The sequence below is a fragment of the Rutilus rutilus genome, assembly GCF_951802725.1.
Source record: "Rutilus rutilus genome assembly, chromosome: 25".
NCBI classification, from domain to species: Eukaryota; Metazoa; Chordata; class Actinopteri; order Cypriniformes; family Leuciscidae; genus Rutilus; species Rutilus rutilus.
The window spans coordinates 6,776,409-6,799,106 of NC_140229.1; the positions used below are offsets into that span (position 1 = coordinate 6,776,409).

The window sequence follows — 22,698 nt, forward strand, 5'->3', positions numbered from 1 at the left end:
CTCCAAATGTCACAAAATGTCAAGTTACTAATCCTAACAACATAAGCAATTATAAAACAGCAATACAGCTGAAAAACAGTGAAAAATCAACCTAATTAATTATTCAAGGCCCAGTGCATGATGGGAACACCAGTATCAGAAAAAGTAATTTTACCTAATTTTATAACGTTGATATTTACACTTTCATTTCTACACGCTTGAATTGAGTACTAATATAGAATTTACTTAGTTTTTTTTTTATTATATCCTGAACTAAATTTTCATGTAAATTCCGTTGTTTTTTTCTGTAGTATTTACTTCACCACAAAATAATTTTTATCAGTGTGTCTCAAAAAAGTAATTGTTTTCATTGTTTTTGTAATGTATTTATCAAGGATTAATCATTATTAAAGCTACAAAAGTTATTCAGTCAAGAGCAGTGAGTGATTTTGTCTTTGTCTTTTACTATTTGATTATCATTAATAATAGACAGCAGGTTTATTAGGCTGCTGTCACTTTAATACTGCATTCCATTTACCTCGGAAGAAGGATGTTGAGCTGGGAATGACGTCACACTGGAATTGACCACGTTCCAGTAAACAGGTCAGAAAACTAAGATGGAGGAGTCCAGGCAAACCTTTGTTGTGCTTGCTCTTTCAGAATTCAAACACATAAAAAAGCGGTATTTTGCACAGATAATGCCGAAGTATCATGTCCACAAATAGAGGTTGGATAGTACTGTGTCCAACACTGAGTTGGAGACTCAGTAAAACAGAAGTGCTAATAAAAAATATATTACTACTGTTTCATAGGGCTGTGTATCAGCAATAATCTGGCGATACAAGATGTATTGTGGTACAGGGGTTATGACACGATATTGTCACATCTGCTGTGTAGATGATCACCAAAAACAAGATGAAGACAAAAGTCTCTTTAATTAATCCACAAGCATAAATTCAAAACAGAGAGAGAGCTACTCACACACACATAACATAGACAATACCCGACAATGAACACCAACAGAACTGTACTTGTACACGTGATAATGAGGTAGATAATGAGTGCACAGCTGAACATAATGAGTGACCAAGACAACAAACGACTAACACAGGCAGGAGGTGGTGAAACACAAAAAGTCCAAACTATCAGAACAATGACAGAACCTTCCCCTCCCGGAAGGCGCTTCCTCGCGCCATAAAGAGAAGGAGGTGTGGAGGATAAGGAGATGGTGAAACAGGCCGAGGATACAGGAGGCAGTTCTGGAGGTGGACGGATAACCGGGAGGAGGCAGAACAGAAGAGTCCAGGGTGGTGATGACGGTGGAAGGATCCATGGGATGGCCTTGAGCAGAGGCAGGTAGATAATGCCCCAGTGCAAAACCATGGAGGAAGACAGCCGGGTGACATCATGATGACGACAGCTAATAGCTAATTAGTAAGAGAGCCACTTTCATCATAGTGAGAAACGGTGAACCTGTAAGGTACTATGTGAAGACGTGTATTATGCATTTACGCAATTTAATATTCCTGCTGCTGTATATACATATTTAAACATTTATCCATTGCTGAAGGTTTCATCCAAAGCGACTTATATTATATTTCAAGACAGACTTTACGTCTTATAATTTCTTGCTTCCCCGGAGAATAAACCCATGACCTTAGCATTATAATCTCCAATGCTCTACTGTTTGAGCTACAGGAAATGAGTTGAAGGGAAGCAAGGCGCTGGGGAATAGTGAACATAAAACTGAGAATGAGGCTAACTTAGTTACATAAAGATAGGCCATTGAAAACACAAGCCGTGACAGACCACACAGAGCAAGGCCACGATGGACCACACAGAGCCAGGCCACTATGGACCATACGGAACAAGGCCATAACAGACCACACACAGACAAGGCCGCGATGGACCACACAGAGCCGGCCACTATAGACCACACAGAGACAAGGCCGCAATGGACCACACAGAGCCAGGCCACCTTGGGCCACACAGAACCAGGCCACCCTGGGCCACACAGAACCAGGCCAAAGTAGCCGCACAGAGCAGTGCCACGCTGGGCCACGTGGCCTTGCTAGACCACAGAGACAAGGCTGCCGATCAGCCACAACGCCCTCTAATGCCACACAGAAGACGAAGTAAGACTGGACAAGGTCGCAAGGCCACACAAAACCAAGGCCGCAAGGACCACGAGACCACCATGGCCATTTTTTAGCAAGGCAACAATGCCTCAAGGCCACTTAGCCACACAGACAATGGCCACTAGGCCACATAGAGCCAATGCCGCTAAGGGCCACAAGAGCAGAGGGCATTTTTTACATACAGGACAAGGCAATGATATGCTACAAGGCCATTAAAGGCCACATAGAACAAACCACACAGAACAACGGCCACTAGGCCACATAGAACCAATGCCGCTAAGGGCCACAAGACCACATAGAGTCAATGTCATGTTGGCCACTCAGACGAGTAATTCAAACTAAGACTATCGACAGGATAGATAGAGCATGACACCACCACCAGTAGTTGCATAGTGTTACGTCTAAGGACGTATTCATTGTGTTACATACAAGAGTGTTGTGTGCATGTTTCTTTTTCTCTCTCTCTATCTCTCGTTGTGTGTCTGATTAATAGGATTAAGGGCTACCACCTGTGCTCGATTACCTGTGATTTTTGAATTTATGTTATTTATGATCAGTTAAGAGTTTATGGGTAATGTAGGGTGGAGGATACCCATAACTTTTCTCCTGTTTATTGGTTAGTAAGGGAGTGAGGTAAGATATATGTTGTTTTGTTTTGTTTTCTGTTTTGTATAGGTAAGTTAATGTTATCCCCTTTTTAGGTAGAGGTATTTTTATTTTATTTTGAGTTGGGCCCTCCTCCTGAGGTAATATTTTTGTTTGGATTTATTTATAATGTTTTTTTTTTTACTTTATATTATTATTTGATAACTCCTGCTGAAGTTACACAAATAAAAGGCAGACACGCCATTTGACACGCCAGCAATGGCAAAACAGTCAAACTCTGAGGTAATTGTTGATAACAGTTCTGTCAAGTCCTCAGCAAAGGCTGGAGAGTATTTTGGAGGCCTGTAAATAATGATAAGTAAAATGCGTGGAGCACCTTTTAACAAAGTACCCAGATATTCGAAAGACGGGTAATTCCCAAATGATATTTGCTTACATTGATAGATATCTTTAAAAAGAGTAGCTAGACCCCCACCTCTCTTAACAGCTCTGCAGACACTCATAAAAGTAAAGTTAGGAGGGGCCGTTTCATTGAGGACTGTTGCACTGCAGCTGTCTTCTAGCCAGGTTTCATTTAGAAACATAAAGTCCAGGTTGTTTGTGGTTATTAAGTCGTTGACTAGAAGTGATTTATTTTTAAGTGAGCGAATGTTTAAAAGTGCTAACTTAACAATCTTATTTTTTGTCCCCACAGCAATCTTAGTTTGACATGTAATAGGCACCAGATTAGTTTGGTTTGCTGTACGGCTATTGAAGGTCTTAGACTTTCTATCTTGTAATAAAACAGCAATAGAGAAAGATACAGGCACACTGGGTTCCCGCTTGTTCTGTAAACATTTGAGAAAGTTACTGTTATCATAGCGGGGACCCGACACATATCACTGAGAGCTTGTATAAGTTGTTATACTAGCATTTCTCATGCTAGCTTCACGTATATCGATTAGCTATTTACAATTAAAATTAGTTCGATTGACTTCCTGAAATGCTCATTTGGTTCCTCTGCTGGCTCTTCGAATAGCCGGAAAAGCCAGGGAGGAATGCCTGGTATGGTTTATTTGGGGGATTTTTGCTGCTCTCCCAGATAAAAAATTAGGAGGTTGTAGGCTACCCAGAAGCTGCTGCTGTTCCCCGTCTTAGCTTTCATGGAGCTCATGAAAAGGACGGGGAATTTAGAACAGAGCCAGAACAATGTAAGGTTTGAGGGCGAACCAAACACAAATGAATCTTCCAGGTGATTTGTTCAAACATAATTCCACACAAAACTCAGCATTCCAGACCTCAAATCACCAATCCAGAACCATAAAATCCAGGCTCCAGCCAGTCTACGCTAAGAACTTTATGGCCATGCATCCAACTAAAGGAAGAACGTTGTCAATGTTAGATGGTTTGGAAAAGACTGATTGGTTCAGAGATGGCAAAGCTCAGGGCCCTACCAGGATAACGGCAAAGGTTGCTTGATCCCACGACAGATATACAAAACAGACCTCCTTCTTCTTAAGGACCTCTGAATGACCCCAGGTTTGAAATCTCTTAAAACCACAGGGACTGAGACTTTACCTATAAAAATACATAAAATCATCCCAAAACAATTCTTGATGGACTTATAATCAAACATCGTGCAACTACATAATTCTATATTGTGTCTACAACCTATATGTGTGTCTAATATTCTTAGATCCCATATAAGTTATGAAATTGTTATAACTATTAGGTGTTTGAATGAAAGTGTGTCTCGTTTCCTATCAGTACGATCGTATGTTCTTAATTCAAAAGATGGCTTGATTGAAATCTGTGTAAAATGTTTCGTATTGTTATAATAGGAATGATGTCTGAACTGTGGCCTCTGTACTCTCTGCTAGAGCTGGAAAGTAAGGAGATCACAGATAACGCATGATTTACGATGAGAAGTGAAGAAAATGCCACCTCTCAAATAAAGAGTGTCTAATTGGTCAGAACTCATCCAGGAGGCTGGACAAACATTTGAGTTTAAAATCTTAGGACCCGAACAAAGCTTTGGGAGAAGATCCGCCATGACGGAGTAACCAGGCAGACAAGTAACCATGTAGACGAGCAGACGAAATAACCCAATTCAAGATCAGAAGAACATGGGTTAAACAGCTTCATTCAAGCCATCCAACAACTCTCGTCACAATTTTCTTTCTTTTCTTAGTTTTCTTTTCCGTTGTGAGTCTCGGTTCTAAGTTAAGTTTTGCGGTAAAGTTTCGGTCCACGATTCGACTGCAAAGCCTGCTTCCAGCTTCAAAGACTTTCCATCCATCTGCCAGCACACAACGTGATTGGCCGCCCCATCTATCCAGGCATGAGGAGACGCCAGCCAATGAACCCGGGACACCCCTTTTATGCCGACAAAGGGAATCCCCAAAGGAACGCAAAGACAAGCAAGTAGCCTCCAGACTCTTAAACTGAACTGGTGCATTGATATAGATTTAATAACCCGCCTAAGAAACGATTGAAGGGTTAAATGAATGACTGATGGTTCGTTCAGGTCATGTCTTATAAGTGCATATAGAAACTTGGGATTTCATCATCTCACTCTTAAAACTCATTCTTTCTTCACTCTCTTTCTTTCTGCAACTCGTATGAATGTGTGTGCGCGTGTGTTTGTGTTAGATATTAGTTTTATGTGTTAGAATAATCAATAAAGTCTTGTTTGTATGTTAAAGAGAAGTGTTACTTGTGTTATGTGCTTACGAATTTAATGTCTTAAACTGCTGATCTAAGTTACCTTGCTAATAAATAGTGTTTCACTATAGTTTGGATATTTATATCCGCTGCAGAGCTGATAGTTACGGCCGGTTCAAATGAACCCTGGACGAGTCATTTGCTCGGTCGTAATAAGTGATTCTTTCGAATTCCCTATAAATTAATTAATAATTCCTTTTGAGCTAAATTGACCTGTCAGAATCACTAAATTACGTTACAACAAAATGTAAAAAATTTAGCTAAACATGCAATAAAAATGTTTTACTACAATTTTGTCTTATGTGTTCTTGACTTAAAGCAACACCAAAGATTCTTTTGTACCTTAAAATAATGTTTCCAAAATCGTTTCAGGTTCGCTTTGCGACCCTCTATCGGCAATAACTGCACTATGCAAATTTGCCAGATCGGGTAGCGGATCTGTAGTTTGAATGAGACATAAGAAACTACAAAAAGTTCCGTTGCAAAATATATGTCGCAAAAGCCATTTTATATATATACTGTATGTTTTTAGGTTTGGTCTATCCAGTGTCATTAAAAATGACAGTGTGCATGCTAAGTGAACCAGGATTAAGTGTATAATTTTCTTTTTTGGACCAGACAAAAAGAACCAGACTTCAGACTTCACACAGTTATTTAGCCTCATGTCATTACAAAACTGTATGACTTTCTTTCTTCTGTGGAAGGGTGCATCCGGATTTTGGCCGGACAGTCTGGATTTTAAGCCCCCTGTACGGCACAGCCTCAAGCCGGACACTCGTTTGTCCTCCTTTTTGGAGCAGCGCTGAATCGGCCTAAAAAAACCCCGCTCTAGAATCTTTATTGGGACGCAGCAGCATAGCGTCCAATGCCCTAAGACGTCTGGTCAAACAAATGATTGGCTGAAAGCGTTGTGAAATAAATATCTGATATATCATTAGTTAAAAACGTAAACAAGCCTCCACGACTTGGAGTCCACGTGCTGGCTACGTCATATCATAACGTTAACATGCCGAAACGTCAGACCTCATTTAATCTGGAATGGACAAAAGAGCACGAATTTGGCCATGATGACCCTAGAGGTGCTTTTGTCGCCTGAGCTGCTGCAGAGGGTGAACTTCTTTGTTAAGAACTGAAATATGTATTTATTTATTTTTCACATTCATTATTTGTTTATTTATGAAGTCCAGAAATGTTATGTTTTCTGGCACTGTGCCAAATTATTTGTTTATTTTTGTATTTCTTTTATTTCCAGAAGTCCAGAATTGTAATGTTTTCAGGCACTGTGCACTTTGCAAGACATGTTCATCTCAGTGGTCAGTGTTTGAAACAGACATCACAATGTCTTGAATAAATACAAATACTGTGAACAATTTTTTTTTGCCTCTTCTGTTACACATAGGTCTACATCAAGATATATCGTAGATCATATTGTCTGGCAATGAATAGAGTAGGCTATTTCAGAATCATGATACCATCGATATGATGGACAAAATTGTATTGTAGTTGCGAGTACACCAGAGTGAAATACCTCTTTAAGATATGAATATGAATGTCTAATATTTGGCCAGATTCTAGCCCACATTATAGGTGACAGATTATTTTCTTTTACAAAGTAACAATCAATAAATAGATGGACCCAATCATGATCAAAAGCTTGTCCATCTTAATCTCTGTATAAAAAGAAAGAAAGAAAGAAAGAAAGAAAGAAAGAAAGAACTTTTTTTTTCTTTTTTTTTTTAAGTTGCAGCGTCACTGGGAGCGGTGGATCATGGGTTGGTCAGTCTGATTCAGACACTGTATAAATGAAAGGACAGTAAGGAGAGCAGAACAAACTCCTAACAGGAGGAGACTCACTCATGGCCTATGAGACAGAGGATCATGAGACTCAATACTGCTTTCCTGCCATCAACTCATCATGTATCAAGGGGAAACGCTCCAGACATGAATACAATATCATGTATGTGTTTTTTTCATTGCTGTCAGCATGGACTGTGTTTCTGAACCTGCTGGTGATCATCTCCATCTCTCACTTCAAGAAGCTTCACACTCCAACAAACCTGATTATTCTCTCTCTGGCTGTGGCCGACCTGCTTACTGGACTTATTGTGATGCCCATAGAGGCCATCAAGTTGATTGAGAAATGTTGGTACTTTGGAGACACTTTCTGTAAACTGTTTATGATAATCATGGGACTACTTTTATTAGCATCTCTCAGTAATTTAGTATTAATTGCTGTTGATCGTTATGTGGCTGTATGTCACCCTTTACTGTACCCACAGAAAATAACCATGACTAGAATGATAACTATAATCTGTTTTTGCTGGCTTTTTTCTTCAACTTATAATATTGCAATTGTAGTAATTATCCCACCCAGAGCAGATGCTTGTTATGGCGAATGTAATATTATGCTTACATTTGAATGCAGAGTAATTGATTTCATATTTTCCTTCCTATTTCCTTGTACCCTGATCATAACTTTACATTTGAGGATATTTTATGTTGCACAAAAACAAGTGAAAGTTATAAACTCTCTGATGAAGGGTGGTAAATGTGTAATGGAAGGTTCAATGAAGAGGAAATCTGAGAGTAAAGCAGCTCTCACATTAGGAATCATTGTGGCAATACATCTGGTTTGCTGGATTCCATTCTATATCTTGACTCTAGCTGAAAACACAGCAATCCCACCCACTGTACTGTATTGTCTAATATGGGTCTTGTACATTAACTCTTGTCTGAATCCTCTTATCTATGCATTTTTTTACCCCTGGTTTAGAAAATCTGTTAAACACATCTTAACTCTTAGAATATTTCAGCAAGCATCCTCTCGGCTTAGTATTTTTACAAATCATCATTCATGATATTTTTACCACAATTTGTGCTTCAAACTGGTGAAGCAATTCTATATAAAGCACACCATATATTATAATTTTTAGAACTTATTTTAGATCATTTTAATAGATAATCCATAATAAATCTATGTACCAAATAAATAAATGTAATTTGTTGAAAATGTAACAAAACAAACCCGTTAATCTTTTATCAAATTGTCCGCAATCTTAATTCTGTTCATATACATGACGCTATTCATAATGTATCCACAAATTATAACATACATGTATATGTGCATTTCTAATTAAGTTCAAATCATTAAACAGGATATATATAAAAAAAAAAATGTAGTAGGTATTACAATTTGTTACTTCACGTTACTCGACATTAGGGCTGCACAATTAATCGAAATTAAACCGGAATGTTTTATAACTTTGCGAGCGACTCCGCTTCAAGAGATGCACAGCTTCAAAGTAACTGCTCAGTGTTCAGCCCTTTGTGTGCGGCTATGCGCTGCGCTTTCCGTTCCGTATGTGTGCTGTGCACTGCTTAATGTTCCACTCAGTGCGTGCGGTGCGCTCTCTTGGTCGCTCATGCACTCACGATCAATGGAAAAGCAAAGTCTGCTCAGATAACATGCTGACATGAGATTTCTCTGGACAAATTAGTGGACTGCTGCATGTAAGGTATACCTCATGCAAGATGGCACCGCTGTTTTTGGCATGCCGTCAACTACTACCGAGTTTTTTCTTAATTTGTGTTTTGAGTCAAGGAGTTCTATCACTGCTACTGTATGATCGACAAGCACTTTTGAACATTTAAGACACAGTTAAACTCCAAAACGGAGCCCAGCTAGGATTATATTACGCTCCCCGCCCTTACTTGCATCGATACCAGCATATCTTCGCCGTCTGCCGTTTGCTCTGCCTGGGCGGAGGCGTTGAAGGCAATGTCGAAAACAGGGCGGTGTGGCGGCCAAAGTCAGATTGATTGCGGGGGCTCAGTGGGAGCTAAAACATTTTATTCAAGAATCTGCTAGCGTTCGTTGGAACCATCATACGGGTGGAATATTCCCGTCGTCCCAGATTTGTCAGCTCACTGTGTGGATCCACGACACCTACGCTCATTCTGTCGGGCTGCACAAGTCAACGACGAATCTGTGAAGTTGAAAATTGCTTTGATAAATGCCAGATAGGTGGGTAACAAGACTTTCCTTTTGAAAGAGACTTTCCTTTTAGACAAAGTGACCCCCTTTAAATTCTGAAAAAAAACAGATTCTAATTATTGGACAAAAAACTCCCACACGTAATAACCTAGAATACTGTCTAACACTTGATGGCTGCTCTGTCTTCATCGTCAGTTAGGAACATGGGTGTGCTCTTTGATACTAATCTTTCATTTGAAAGTCACGTGTCTAGTATCTGTAAAACCGCATTTTTCCATCTTAAAAATATATCTAAATTACGCCATATGCTCTCATTGACAAATGCGGAACAATTAGTTCATGCGTTCATGACCTCAAGGCTAGATTATTGTAATGCTCTACTGGGTGGTTGCCCTGCACGCTTAATAAACAAACTACAGCTAGTTTAAAACGCAGCAGCTCGAGTTCTTACCAGAACCAGGAAGTATGACCATATTAGCCCGGTTCTGTCAACACTGCATTGGCTGCCTATTAAACATCGCATACATTTTAAAATATTGCTGATTACTTACAAAGCACTAAATGGTTTAGCTCCGCAGTACTTGAGCGAGCTCTTAATGCATTATAGTCCTTCACGTCTATTTAGAAATTGTTAATGTGATGCCGGAACCTTGAGAGTCATTCTTAGAGTGCTTAAGAAGGAGTGTAAAGAATTTATATGAGAAGTGTAAATCAGAGAAGGAAAGACCTGGGGCAGGATCGAATTGTTTGGTTACTGAAGTGAATTCCTCTGTACGCATGAATATGTAAAAAGCAGTTAGAAACACAGCTTCTAGCATAATATTAGTGTACGTGGAAGAGAGACCATTGCGGACGGAAATGATTAATCTTTGCAATAAAGGCAAAGTAAAAGCAACCGTTTATCTGAGAATTTCTAGAGGATTTAGCTATGCCTTTAAGTAATAAGCCAACAGAAGTAGCAGTGAAAAGACTTGGAAAATTGGAATATATATACTTGCGTAAAATTGAATACCTGCGAGCAATATACTAATGAAGAAACATTTAAATTATGATATCATAAATATAGACGAGGAAGGAACCACCGGCATAATCAGAATGGGAACTGGAATCTGGAAAGAAAAGCAAAACATTAAAAACGGAGAACAAGCAAAAGTACAGTATAAGCTTTTAAAGTAGAGGGAGCCATGGCTTAATGAAGTATTGTCTAGCTGAATTAGCAGATCATCTAATTTAGCAGGGCGATGGATCCGGGTTGGCTGAAGGGCAAAGCTGTCTGAAGCCTGAAGACTAAAGCACGAAAGCGCGTAGCTATGGCATTGCAATGGCCAGGAATGTGCGCGACCTGAATGAAATTAAAGACTACTGATTGCCAGATAAACGTCTCAGCAATAGCATGATCATCTGACAAGAAGATATGCCTAAGTGATGCAACCGAGCTTCGTTAGCACATACAACATAAGTTTTTCCACCACTTCGATCACAAAGGAAGTTAGCAACCGCTATAGGGTAATTTTTGTGAAGCGCGGATGACAAAGAAATTGTATCAAATGCCCTTCTTGAAAAAAGAAACATTTCAGTAAGCATTCCTATTTAATTTTTTAAAAATAACAGCTAGGTGGCAGGTGCATCTTGGGCAAGAGGGTAATCCATCAGCCAGAAACTGAAGCTTCCCAGAGGGCCGCCATTGATTAGCAGACCATCACCTGCTGTTAGCATTCCATTGACTCCCATTCATTTTGGCGTCACTTTGACAGCTAATAACTTTACATCTGAGGCGTTTAAAGACTCCATTTGTCCATTATTTATTTCTAAAGAAACACGAAAATGTACAAAAGGCTCCATTCCTTGTATCTTACGTTATGGCCCCGTAGAAGCAGTTTTTGTAAAAATAGGCTAACGATTGTGTCATAACCACGCGACTCTCTGTCGCACAGTAGAGAGATTACCGTATAGACAGGAGGAGAAGCTCGCAGGCAAGCGGGGGGACATGGAGGCAAAATGACAAAATTATTAATCAGAATACTTAGCAAAAGTTGCTCCTGCTCTCAGCTCATGGACACCTCCTACTCACGCTCTCCGTCTTTGCAAGTTTCGGAAGGGAATGATTGAGATTTCTCTTGGCACAGCTACTAGAAGACAGACAGGTTGCTCACGTCACATCTACGTCGTCAAGCTCAGTTTGAGTCTGCGCAGTACGCTCAGCCATCAGGAAGTGAGTACTTCTAATTGACTTCACTTTTCTCTGTTGAATCCAATGGGGTCGTTGTGTCCATTTATTTTACTGTTTTCACACATACTCCGTGTGCAGTGCGTATGCGGTGCAGGAGCAGCACGCGGTATAGTGCTTTCACATATTCTGCATTTGCAGTGCGTAACTGATCCGCGGCTGTACCACAAACACATACTTACTATTTTTATTTCAAATCCAGAAGTTATGCCGCAGCTTTTATTTAAAAAAAAAAAAATTGTCAGCATTGCGATTCTCTTTGTACCATAGACTGTAAAAAAATATGGACGACGCCCCTTCGCTCTCTTCCATTGGTGAGAAGTGAAGCCGCCAGTGTCCCGATATGGCGCTGACATCTTGGGGCTTGAGTCTGCGCAGTAGCGATTTCGGGACCAGACCTGCGCAGTAGTGAGCAGGAAGTAAAGTCGCGAAATCAAGGCCCCGCCCTCACTCTCGGTGTGAAATAATTAATTATAGAAATTTAGATATTAAATTTGAAGCTCCAGTCTCCTCACTCCAAAGATCCAGAAAAAAAGTCTGTTGGTGCTTCAGTGACTACTTCGCTCAGAGAACCTGTCAATCACAGAGTCAATCATGACGTCACACCACCGTTTTTATAGCATCAAATAACTAACTAAAACCAAACTTATTTTAAAAACAAACACTTGAATTTACATTAGCGTTATAAAAACTACAGTAAATGACAGAAACCACCTTCGGAAAAAATATATTTGAAGTGTAATTAAATTGTTTAGTTGGTCTCAAGTCCCGTTGAATAGCACGGGGAGGCAGGGTTTATGACCTATACTAGGACCAGTCACCGGGGGGCGATCGAGACGTTTTGGCTATATGCTCTTTAATGGACGTATGCACGTTTAAACCCAATTTAAACAACGTAGGCCTATTATTCCATGCACTACTTCTATAGGCCTATTAAGTTGCTCAAGCAAGTGGTCAAATATTTAACCATGTACTTATATTAAATTCACAAACATTTTAGATTAAAACTTAAAATTGACAAAAACAGCCGACTCACATGCCTTTTCTTTTGCATTTAAATTTTAATACAATAAATCTTGCATGTCACAAAGAACTTGTTTTTCCACCTCCACGAATGAGACGAGTGTTAAATTGTAGTTTTCCTGGCTTTACCCCGGTTTTAAAGTATAAAGATGACTGTGAAAAAAAGTAGTGCTCACACTATTCAAGTTTGCCAGATCGGGTAGCGGATCTGTAGTTCGAACGAGACATAAGAAACTACAAATTTGACTTGCTTTACGGCAAGCGTTACAATAGCAAAAAAATAGCAAGCAATGTTTGATATATATACGACCCTGTCTTTTTATTCTCTACCTGATGGTGGCAGTATATCATTCGACTGACATCACTGTTATTTGGATAATTTATGGGTGGATATATAAATGTTTGGACTGATCTACCCAACATTACTTCCTCTGGTGGAATGTAGTTCTCCAGAGAAGTCGTTTGCTCTAATTTGATCTCTTTTAATTTGTCTTTTATTTACCAACATTCATTGCCCCATTGGACTATTATTTTCTTTTGTTTATTTAAATCCCTAGACATTGCGTTATATTTCTGTAACAGATCATTTTTCCCTTAATAAATAAGCTTGCAAATCCTTTATTGATGGTTTAAATTAAGTTTACAGGATGCATTGATACACATCAGTTCATCAACACTACTGCTGCTTTTCAAACTTTCTGTTTTATTTTTTATTAACATTATATAAGAAAACAATGTTTAATTTAATTTATTTTCATTCCACAGGTGCACAGATCAAAATTCTCGTTCCCATGAAGAAATAATAAATGATAACATTATTGTATGAAGACATTCAGTTTTTGGTATAGCTCAGAGATTTCACAGTTTTGTTAGGATGTTTAACTTCATTTGACATTCATTTGGATAGATACATTATGGTATTAAAATCAGTTAATCAGAAGTAAACAGTAGGTCACTGACCCATGACTCATCAAAAAAGCAGAAGCTGTTGCATCAGTCTGTTATGTGTTGTGTTTTTCACACCTTTAATTAATGGTTCAGTTAAGGATCATCTCAGTATTCAGCAAAGATTTTAACAGCACCCTCTGGGGGACATTTCATAAATAACAAGCCACAACCATAATTGGTCTTCAGAGTGTACTATTATTGATTTACTCAGATGCTCATATCATCTAATCATGAGGGGTCACTGCCTAATGGTCAAGGCTTTGATCTGCTAACTGAAAGGCTCTTTAATCCCATGAAGAGCAACTGGAGTCATATCATCTCTGGCCTTATATATCCAGTGGTTCACAATCAATTAATGCCAAGACCAACATGAGGGCACTTACAAACATTCATACACATATCATATCAAGAAAACAATGCAACATGTCCACAATGCTTTGCTTAATGTGGTGAATCTTACACAACCAGAATCAACAAAATGACAAATTTATCAATGACATCTACTACAACACTTCACTGATTGATTCACCAAAGTTCACGTTAAAAAAAGTATGCAACAAACTTGTTAGTGACCAGTGAGCAGCTGTTCATAAATTAATTTGTGTCATGTAAATGCATAGGAAGGTATAGTTTGATTAAAATCACCTAAATCTCAAATCTCCACTTGAGTGTGACTCCTTCATACATTTTATAAGCTCTTCACAAGTTCTCAGCTGATAGAAATGCCATATGCACACACATACATGAGCGCATTAAGCCTAGCACACACAGTTTTGGATGTCCGGTAAGTTCCGTTGCAAAATATACGTCACAAAAGCCATTATATATATATATATATATATACACTGTATGTTTTTAAGTTTGGTCTATCCAGTGTCATTAAAAATGACAGTGTGCATGCTAAGTGAACCAGGATTAAATGTATAATTTTCTTTTTTGGACCAGACAAAAAGAACCAGACTTCAGACTTCACACAGTTATTCAGCCTCATGTCATTACAAAACTGTATGACTTTCTTTCTTCTGTGGAACATAACATAATTAGGGTGGCCATACGTCCGGATTTTAAGCCCCCTGTACGGCGCAAGCCAGACACTCGTTTGTCCTCCTTTTTGGAGCAGCGCTGAATCAGCCTAAAAAAAACCGCTCTAGAATCTTTATTGGGACGTAGCAGCATAGCATCTAATGTTGTAAGATCCCTGGTCAAACAAATGATTGGCTGAAAGCAGTGTGAAATAAATATCTGATATAAAACGTAAACCTCCACGATGTGGAGTCCACGTGCTGGCTACGTCATACAGAGGTGGGTAGTAACGAAGTACATTTACTTCGTTACATTTAGGCTACTTGAGTATTTTTTGGGGGAAAAATTTTACTTTTAAGAGTAGATTTAAATGTGGTTACTTTTACTTTAACTCGAGTAGCCTACATTTCTAATGAAAAACCTGTACTTTTACTTCGTTACGTTGGGCGACGTTCCTCTCGTTACTTTATTTTAATGCAATATGTGTTGTTAAATGCGTAGTTTATTCCAAGCGCGCTGTATCTTTTTTCTGGGCTTGAGCGATGCTCAATTCCCAAATTAATCACTCTTTTGAGTCGATTCTGTTCAAAGACTTCATCAAACAAGTTGACAGATCTGTCTAAATCGGTTCGCTTTATTTTCTTTTGTTTATTTAAATCCCTAGACATTGCGTTATATTTCTGTAACAGATCATTTTTCCCTTAATAAATAAGCTTGCAAATCCTTTATTGATGGTTTAAATTAAGTTTACAGGATGCATTGATACACATCAGTTCGCTAATGATCTGTTCAGTTCCTGCACGCACTGAATCGTCTAAAGCGATTTCAATTCACACTCGACTCGAGTCGTAACAGGAAGATTTAAGAACATCAAGAGCGTTAGATGAAGTGGCCGTGGACCTACAGTAGGCTACAGTCAAGTAAAAGCAAATCTGCAAATGCATCATATTTTTGCCAGCGATGATTTTGTCGTGATTATTGTTGCGCAGTGGCGTGCGAACTCGACTTGATAACGAATGCCTTTGCCTGCCGTAGACACAGTTAACCAGTTTAAACATGCTTGCAGAAATATACATTTGATTCTATTTTGGAGAACAGACAGAAGAAGATCCGTCGATGTACTTTTTTTTAGCTTTTTCTTTTTCAGATGTTAAGTAGCAGTCATGAGCGCGAGCACATGTGAAGAGTTTTAACTCTTTCTTCTCTGTGTCAATTACATGCCTTTGAATGCAACACTCTGCAGATTCACTTTATTTCGACATTGTCTAATAATCCAAATTTAGTTGTAGAAGTTACTATTATACAAACCAAAGGACAGGCAATGATTTTCGGGCTATAGCCTATACAGATGCAGGGGCGTGTCTAGAGCATTTTCAGTGGGGGGGCCATGCTGGGGCACTGCCTCCAAACGGGGTGGCCGCCAGTGACCAAAAAAAAAAAAAGAAGCTAAATTCTACAGTAGCCTATATTACGTAAATCCTACTGATTCTATTTTTTTAACTTGAATAAAGTTACTTGTAAACAAATGTAGTAATAAAGCACATTTTTGATTAATTTAGTTTTTTGTCATCCCTGCATCCATTAAGTTAAATTTGAGAGCCAGTGTGTTATTATTTTGTGTTTTCATAAAACTAACAAGTTTATAAAATAAAAGCAATTTTAATAACGAGCCATTTTAAAAACCCAGAAGCAGAAACGATGTCAACTATTTTCTTTTAATTAGTTTGGCCATTACAATATACAGTAGTTTTATTCACAATCTCTTTCAAATAATAATAATAAAAAATAAAATAAAAACAAATTCCCCCACTGTAATAATTCAAATGGTTTGGCCAAAACATCAGTGTTTCATTCAGCATTTCTTTCAGACTCATTTACAAAAAAGCTGAGTAACTCAGAGTTAAAGGGATGGTTCACTTTGAAATTAAATTTTGGTATGTTTTAGCTTACGTATGTTTAAGGGCATTCAAGATGTAGGTGTCTTTTTTTTCCGCAGTAGTTTCAATTTTGATATTTTTAGGTCAAACCGTTCTTGTCTGTCAGTCATATAATAATGCAGGTCTATGATCACTATCTCAAAGAGCATGCACAATTAAGTCCAAATTAAACAATTCCCCATCGTAAGTACACATTGATGGCCTAAGACACGAAACGAGCGGTTTGTGTGAGAAAACGAACAGTATTTGTATCGTTTTTACCTCTAACGTTACACAACCACGTCCAAGTGATCTGAGGGCGCGCGCGCTTCCTGGTGTGTGACGTGTGCTCGCGTTCTGGCTTAGTCTGCGCAAGTTTCGGAAAGAGCCGGACGTGATCTCGGATGTGTACAAGAGGTAAAAAACGATATAAATACTGTTTGTTTTCTCACACAAACCGCTCGTTTCGTGTCTTAGGCCATCATTGTGTACTTAAGATGGGTTACTTACTCACAACTTGCGACCGTTGTTTCTCTGGCGCTGCACTTCTTTGAATCGCGAACTTCAGTAGAGTCTATAAACTGATTGGCCGTAAAATGAACCAATCACAAGACATCTTATAGGGGGGGCACCTGGGGTGGCCAATCGAATTTCAGGGGGGGCCGGTGCCCCCCCTGGCCACCACGTAGACCCGCCCCTGTACAGATGGCAGAAATAATGCTTGTCTCTTCTGTTTTTGTTGCAAAGATAGCCTATCTACTTATGATAAATAATAGTCATTTAAAAAAAAAAAAAAAAAAAATCTAAATAATATCATTTTATATATATGATGACTTCAGATGCAAAAGCCTCTAAGTAGCCTACCATCTGAAATTTTCTTCTAAAAGAGCATTTTTATCAAGCTTGTATGTTTATGTTCAGTTATTTCACTTAAATGGCAATGAAAAGTAGGCTACCTATTAATTGTCATTAAAGTGAAATTACTGACCTTAAATATACGAGCTTGATAAAAATGCTTGTTTTAGAAGAAAATTTCAGATGGCACTCAGAGGCTTTTGCATCATGAGGTCTTCATACACTCCGAAGTAACTAACTCGCTACTTGAGTAGTTTTTTCATTGGATACTTTTTTACTCTTACTCAAGTAACTATTAAGATTATTACTTTTACTTTTATTTTGAGTAAATATTTCTATAAGTACTTGTACTTTTACTTGAGTACAGTTTTTGGATACTCTACCCACCTCTGACGTCATATCATAACGTTAATATGCCGAAACGTCAGACCTCATTTAATCCGGAATGGACAAAAGAGCACGAATTTGGCCATGACCCTAGAGGTGCTTTTGTCGCCTGAGCTGCTGTAGAGGGTGAACTTCTTTGTTAAGAACTGAAATGTGTATTTATTTATTTTTCGCATTCATTATTTGTTTATTTATGTTTTAAGTCCAGAAATATTTTGTTTTCTGGCACTGTGCCAGATTGTTTATTTATGTATTTCTTTTATTTCCAGAAGTCCAGAAATGTTTTGTTTTCAGGCACTGTGCACTTTGCAAGACATGTTCATCTCAGTGGTCAGTTTTTGAAACAGACATCACAATGTCTTGAATAAATACAAATACTTTGAACAAACACTTTTTTGCCTCTTCTGTTACACATAGGTCTACATCAAGATATATTGTAGATCAGATAGTCTGGCAATGAATAGAGTAGGCTATTTCAGAATCACTGTATCATGATACCATCGATATGATGGACAAAATTGTATTGTAGTTGCGAGTACACCAGAGTGAAGTACCTCTTTAAGATATGAATATGAATGTCTAATATTTGGGCAGATTCTAGCCCACATTTTAGGTGACAGATTATTTTCTGTTACAAAGTAACAATCGATAAATCGAAGAACTTTTTTAAATTTTTCTATTTAAATTTATTTTATTTTTTTAAATTGCAGCATCAGTGATGGACCCAGGTGGATCATGGGTTGGTCACGCATGTTTTGTGCATTGTTTGTTTGGGTGAGGAGCATGCACGGTCAGCGCTCAAGGGCGCTGGCTGTGAGCACTGTGAAGTGCTACCATTGCGGACACTCCGATCCCTCCACACCGAGGTGTCGGGATCGTGGGAGAAACCATTTTCATATAGAGTCTACAGTACACAAACATCTCACTATTCCTCTATATCGAATTATTAAGAGCACGGTTATGGGGAGATGCCAAAGGTGGAAGAGACGCTTGCGAGCTATCTCTCCCCTGAATCAGCATCTTCCCTTAAGGCCCTGGTATTACTCACTAAGCCCGTTAGAGTTACGTCAGCTTTGGTGGGTAAGGCTTATGCGTCGGCTGGTCAGGCTGCAGCGTGCCTTCACATTATGTCGCTGCTGTAGGCTCACCAAGCCAAACTGTTAGGAGACCTGGATGGGGGCGGGAGTATTGGCCCAGACATGGTTTGCGAACTGGCCAATGAGGTTAGTCCCCCCCGAAGCAGAGCGGTCAACACCTCACTATACGGTGCCCGTCTCCCTTCAGTGCCCTCAGGGGACTGTTACGCTAACCCTGCCACCTTGTGTGCTCCAGGGTGCAGCGGTCTGCGGCAAGCACATATCTCAGAGGCCACCCGGAAACGTAGTGGTCCTGGGATGCCCGCCCCCTCCGAGGAGGGTCCCAGAGCAGTCAGTTCAGTCGTTTACCGCCGGTGCGCCGTTAAAGGGCGACGAATTGACCACTCAACAACAACTAAATCCAGAAACCAGTCTCGAGAGGCTGGTATCTCTAGTAGAATTTTTTTGGCAGCGTGGAAACTACTGCAAAATATTTCTCGTTGGGTCCTGCAGACCATAGAAAAGGGTTATCAAATACAGTTAGGGTCTCGCCCGCCCAGGTTTATGGGGGTCCTGTCCACTGTGGTAGGCCCCGAGCAGGTTCTGGTAATGGAACAAGAAGTGAAAACCCTGCTAGAGAAAGGGGCCATAGAACATGTACCTCCCTCAAGCAGGGACACCGGGTTTTACAGTCGGTATTTCATCGTTCCAAAGAAGGATGAGGGGTTGCGTCCCATTTTGGATCTGAGAGTCCTGAACGAGTCAGTCATGCAACTAAAGTTCAAAATGTTAACACTGAGACAGATCGTGCCACAGATCAGATCCGAGGACTGGTTTATCACGATAGATCTCAAGGACGCACATACTTCCACATTTCCATCCTTCCATATCACAGGAAGTTCCTGAGGTTTGCTTTCGGGGGCAAAGCATACCACTATCGAGTTCTTCCATTCGGCCTAGCACTATCATCCCGCACTTTCACGAAATGCTTAGATGCAGCCCTGGCACCACTTCGTCTGCAGGGTATTCGCATCATGAACTACATCGACGATTGGTTGATTCTAGCTCAGTCGCATCAGTTGGCGGTTCAGTATCGCGATGTCGTTCTCGCCCACATGAGAGAATTGGGTTTATGGCTAAACGCAGAGAAGAGTGTGCTTTCTCCACTACAGAGGACCGCTTTTCTAGACGTGCTTTGGGATTCTATGTCGATCCGGGCATGCCTATCACCTGCACGGATAGAGTCTATCCTGTCAGCTGTGAAAAGGATAAAGCTAGGCCAGTCATTCACTGTCAAACAGTTTCAGAGACTGTTGGGTTTGATGGCAGCAGCGTCCAACGTGAATCCTTTTGGCCTGCTGTACATGAGACCCCTACAGTGGTGGCTCAGGTCCAAAGGATTTTCCCCGAGGGGCAACCCCTTTCGCATGATCAGGGTTACGCGGTGATGTATACGGGCCCTGGTTATGTGGAAGAAACCTTGGTTCCTGTCCCAAGGTCCCGTGTTGGGAGCTCCTTGTCGTCGCAAGATGCTAACGACAGATGCTTCCCTCACGGGCTGGGGAGCGATCCTAGAAGGATGCTCAGCTCAGGGTCTATGGGGGGTCCATCATCTCTCCTGGCATATCAATCGCCTGGAGATGCTGGCTGTATTTCTTGCCCTCAAGAATTTCTTCCCAGATCTCAGGGGCCACCATGTTTTGGTCCGATCAGACAACACATCGGTGGTCGCCTATATAAATCACCAGGGGGGTTTGCGCTCGCGTCCGCTGTGCAAACTGGTGCACCAAATCCTAGTGTGGTCTCAGGGGAAGCTGCTTTCAATCAGAGCAGCTTATATCCCTGGAGCCCAGAATATAGGAGCAGATGTCCTGTCGAGTCAGGGGCCAAGGCCCAGGGAAGTACTGGCTCCACCCCGAGGTGGTGGAGTAGATATGGAGTGTATTCGGCCGGACACAAGTGGATCTGTTTGCGTCTCGAGAGACGTCTCACTGTCCACTCTGGTTCTCCCTCACGCATCCAGTTTCTCTTGGACTGGATGCGATGGTACAGACGTGGCCACGGCTCTGCTCCCAGGAGTTCTGGAGAGAATTCGCAGGGACCATCTATGCCTACTCCTTATAGCCCCCCATTGGCTGGGCAGAGTTTGGTTTCCCGACTTAGTGTCTCTCCTCGACGGGCGCCCACTGGAACTTCCCGTCAGGAGGGACCATCTGTCCCAAGTAGAGGGCTCTATTCTTCACCCTTGACCAGAACTATGGAACCTATGGGCTTGGCCTCCGAGGAGGCCCAACTCATAGGGTCAGGTCTCTCAACTGAGGTTGTAGAGACCATCCTTCAATCTAGAGCTCCCTCCACGAGGAAACTTTATGCCCTGAAGTGGAAGGTTTTCACTTCATGGTGTAGTGACCGTCAGTTGGACCCAGTTAACTGCCTGGTTGGTACAGTGCTGGAGTTCCTGCAGGAGCGGTTCACTGCAGGTCTATCCCCGTCCACTTTAAAGGTTTATGTGGCGGCCATAGGTGCTTACCACATTCCTTTGGGTGGAATGTCTTTGGGTAAAGACCCCTTGGCATCTCGTTTCCTTCGTGGCACTTTGAGGCTGAGGCCTGCTACTCGCACCAGGGTTCCGACATGGGACCTGGCAATTGTCCTCCAAGGCCTTTCCCAGGCTCCCTTTGAGCCTTTGGAGGAGGTTTCAGCCAGGTTTCTTACTTTGAAAGCTCTGTTCCTCCTCCCTATCTCTTAAAAGAATAGGAGATCTTCAGGCTTTGTCGGTGGCACCCTCGTGGCAAGCAGAGAATGAGCAAGTGGGTGGTCGAGGCCATCTCACTTGCTTATGAGTCGACCGGACAGCCTTCTCCTATGGCTGTTCGGTCCCACTCAACTAGGAGTATGGCGGCCTCTAAGGCCTTATTGTCAGGAGTGCCCCTTCAGGATGTTTGTGATGTGGCAGGGTGGTCCTCACCACATACATTTGTCAGATTTTACTCTCTGGACTTGGACTCTACTCCGGGGCATGCACACGGTGGTGCTCGTTCATGTAGGCTACATGTAAGTTTAGCTTTCAGACGGCCCATCCACTCTTGACAGAAAAAAGGAAGCTTGATTTTCAGTTTTAACCCTCTGGGGACCAAAAACGCGCCCGCGCGTTTTGCTCGTTTTTTTTTTTAGCAATGAAAAATAAACACAAAATGCTCTGTTAATTTTGATCTTTCATTTTCGTGTAATACATCAATCGATCCTGTTCAGTTTCTATTATTTTTCTGTATACTCACAATAAAAATAAAGTGTTTTGCTTTTTGACAAATAAAGAAAAACTAACATGATGCTATTTCTGCCTTCTCTCTGTCAGTAAACTCCCATTTGAAACGCGTTCGAAAATGATCTATAACTCCGCGAAAATTCAGTCAAACAGGGAAACAGACCCACGGGCATAAAGCTTGAGATCGCAGCTTTTAAATGAAGTAATTTATATAAAAAACAAATATTATCAGCTTCTGTAATCTGTATAAAAAGAGAGCGACTCCAGTCGAGCTCATTACGAGATGATTCACAGTAATTTGACCACGCCCCGGAGAGCGCGTGCTATTCAAACGCAAATTCTGAGAACCATTTCAGTCTGTGAAACGCCCCCACATCAGCTGTAAACAAAGAGGCATAATATAGCCTACCTTATGGAGAAAATTTTCCGTGCTGATATGAGGAGCAGATCCCGCTGAGGAGTGAGGTAGGCTAAGTTATCCTTTCTCAAGTGTTAATGTGGAATAACGTTATGGAATAACGTTAGTGTAGGCCTATGTAAACAAAAAGATGAATCGCG

General features: G+C 40.6%; 1 pseudogene across 1 annotated transcript; it reads left to right on the forward strand.

Moving 5' to 3' along the window:
• Positions 1–7,289: 7,289 nt before the first annotated feature.
• LOC311284762 (trace amine-associated receptor 13c-like) lies at positions 7,290–8,284 on the forward strand (annotated as a pseudogene). Its single transcript has one exon. The product of its transcript is annotated as a trace amine-associated receptor 13c-like (transcript).
• Positions 8,285–22,698: the final 14,414 nt, after the last annotated feature.